Genomic DNA, 3,599 nt, shown 5'->3' on the forward strand with positions numbered 1-3,599 from the left:
CAGTCAAAGATTGCACAAAAATTAAGGGGGGGAGGAAAAAGTCAACCCTCAATTTTTTAGATCTCAGATCTAGGGTTCGGGCACTGTTCACGGCGGCACTGTAGCAGCGCACGGTGGACGAGGTTCGTCGGCGCCGGACCCGGGGATGGCCGGCGACGGCGAAGGGCGGCGGGGTCACCCGCGGCGGGGGCCGAGCGAGGCGGCGCCGGCAGCCCGCGAGGCGGCGACGGGAGGCGAGGGCCGGGGCGGTCCGGCGAGCCTCACGGCCGAGGCTCCCGGCGGAGGTAGCCGGCGAAGGTCGCCGGAGCCGGGCGACACGGCGGCGGGCGGCGGTCGGTCGAGGAGGAGAAGGCAGGCGGCGGCGGGCGCGGAGATGGGCTCGCGGGGGCTCCTCCTGGGCCTCCCGGGCCGGCGGCGGCGGCGGATCTGGGGCGCCACGTGGCGGCCAACCACTGGTGCGGGGGCGGCGGCGCGATTTGTCCGGCCGGGTCGGACGTGTCCGGCTCGGCGCGGGGGGGGGGGGGGTTAGAACTAGGGTTCGAGGAGGAAGACGAGATCCGAAAATGGAGGGGGTATAAATAGGCATAAGTGGAGCTAGGAGAGTCCAAATGAGGTACGGTTTTCGGCCACGCAATCGTGATCGAACGCTCTAGGACATGGAGCAGAGTTTGGTGGGTTTTTGGGCCAAATTGGAGGGGTGTTGGGCTGCAACACACACGAGGCCTTTTCGGTCCCTCGGTTAACCGTTGGAGTATCAAACGAAGTCCAAATGATACGAAACTTGACAGGCGGTCTACCGGTAGTAAACCAAGGCCGCATGGCAAGTCTCAGTCCAATCCGGAAATGTTTAATCCCCACACACGAAAGAAAGGTAGAAATGACCACCGGAGGAGAACGAAGCGCCGGAATGCAAAACGGACAACGGGGGAAAAGCTCGGATGCATGAGATGAACACGTATGCAAATGCAATGCACATGATGGCATGATATGAGATGCATGAAAACGAAAACAACACACGGAGACAAAGACCCGAACCCGAGAAATAAATATAACTTAACGCCGGAAATGGCAAGAGTTGGATACAAATAGGGAAAGTTACATCCGGGGTGTTACAACACTCCACCACTACGAAAAAATCTCGTCCCGAGATCTAGGACTGAAAGAACTCCGGGTACTCAGAACGGAGGTGATCCTCGCGTTCCCAGGTAGCTTCACGGTCGGAATGGTGAGACCACTTGACTTTGAGGAATTTGATTGACTTATTGCGAGTCTTGCGTTCAGTCTCTTCAAGAATAGCAACTGGGTGCTCACGATAGGAGAGATCTTCTTGGAGCTCAATGTCCTCGAAGTTGACGGTGCGGTCAGGCGTCTTGAAGCACTTTCGAAGCTGAGAGACGTGGAACACATCATGAACATTTGCAAAGTTTGAAGGAAGCTCGAGTTGATAGGCGAGGTCGCCTCTCTTGCTGACAATCTTGAAAGGTCCCACGTATCTAGGGGCAAGCTTCCCTTTGATACCGAAGCGACGAGTACCTTTCATGGGAGAGATGCGGAGGTAAACATGATTTCCGATCTCGAAAGCCAAATCACGGTGCTTACTATCAAAGTAGCTCTTCTGGCGGGATTGTGCTTCTTTGAGGTTATCACGAATGACTTTGCACATTTCTTCTGCTTCTGTGATTAAGTCATTACCCAGCAGCTGACGTTCACCGGTTTCAGACCAGTTGAGAGGGGTACGGCACTTCCTGCCATACAGAATTTCAAAAGGGGCCTTGCCCGAACTTGCTTGAAAACTGTTGTTGTATGAGAATTCAGCATAAGGAAGACAATCCTCCCACTTCATGCCGAAGGAGATCACACAAGCCCTGAGCATATCTTCAAGAATCTGGTTGACACGCTCGACTTGACCGCTTGTTTGAGGATGGAAAGCAGTGCTGAAGCGAATGTTAGTGCCCATGGCCTTCTGGAAAGAATCCCAAAACTTCGAGGTAAAGATGCTGCCACGGTCTGAAGATATCACTTGAGAAATACCGTGCAGAGAGACAATGCGAGAGGTATAGAGTTCCGCCAATTGAGCTGCAGTGATCGACTCTTTGATAGGCAGAAAATGATCCACTTTGGTGAGCTTGTTGATGACAACAAATATAGCATCATTGCCACGCTTGGACTTTGGAAACCCAGTCACGAAGTCCATTTCAATGTGGTCAAACTTTCATTCTGGAATGGCAAGAGGTTGGAGGAGACCAGCTGGCCTTTGGTGTTCTGCCTTCACTCTTCTGCAGACATCACATTCATTCACGAATTGAGCGATCTCGCGCTTCATTCGAGTCCACCAATAAGCTTGCTTAAGGTCCTGATACATCTTCGTGCTCCCAGGGTGAATGGAGAGGAGAGAATTGTGAGCCTCGTTCATGATCACTTTACGAAGTTCACCTTTGGGCACAACATACGATCCTCGAAGAAGAGAGTGTCCTTATCATCAAGGCGGTAGCACTTGTACTTGGACTGACTCTTGGCAATCCCAATCTTCACCTTTTTCACCATAGCATCAAGAAGCTGGGCTTGGCGAATCTGGTCTTCTAAGGTAGGAGAGACTTGAAGGTTGGCGAGGAAACCTTGAGGAACAACTTACAGATTAAGTTTGCGGAAAGCTTCACAAAGCTCGGGTTGATAAGGCTTGAGAATCAGACTGTTGCAGTAGGCCTTTCTGCTCAAAGCGTCAGCAATCACATTAGCCTTGCCTGGAGTATACTCAATACTCGGATTATACTCTTGAATCATTTCAATCCATCGAGTTTGCCTTAGGTTGAGATTAGGATGAGTGAAGATGTACTTGAGACTCTTGTGATCAGTGAAAATGTCCACTTTTCTTCCCAATAGAAGATGTCTCCAAGTCAGAAGAGCATGCACAACTGCCGCCAACGCGAGATCATGAGTGGGGTAGTTCTTCTCATTAGGCTTCAACTGGTGAGATGTATAAGCAACAACTTTCTTCTCTTGCATCAAAACTGCGCCAAGACCTTGGAGAGAGGCATCACAAAAGACCTCGTACGGCTTGGACTCATCAGGTGGAGTCAGAACTGGAGCAGTGATCAACTTCTCTTTCAAAGTGTTGAAAGCAATATCACACTCTGGAGACCAAACATACTTGACATGCTTCTGAAGAAGGTTTGAGAGAGGCTTCGCGATCTTGGAAAAGTTTTCAACGAATCTTCCGCAATAGCTTGCGAGACCGAGAAAACTGCGGAGTTGCTTCACATTCTGAGGAGGTTCCCAATTCACAATTGCGGATACCTTCTCGGGATTCACAGAAATGCCCTTGGCAGAGATGATATGACCAAGATAAAGAACCTCATCGAGCCAAAATTCACACTTGGAGAACTTGGCATAGAACTGATGTTCCCTGAGCTTATCAAGAACCAAACGCAAGTGCTTGGCATGATCTTCCTTGTTCTTGGAGAAAACCAGAATGTCATCGAGATAGACCAAAACGAAGTCATTGGTGTAGGCGTTGAAGATGAAGTTCATCATGCGAGAGAACGTCGGAGGAGCGTTGGCGAGGCCAAAAGACATAACAGTGTATTCATATGAACCAAAGC

Source organism: Triticum urartu, chromosome 2A (genome assembly GCF_056163025.1).
Source record: "Triticum urartu cultivar PI428250 chromosome 2A, HENAU_Tu73, whole genome shotgun sequence".
Lineage (NCBI taxonomy): Eukaryota > Viridiplantae > Streptophyta > Magnoliopsida > Poales > Poaceae > Triticum > Triticum urartu.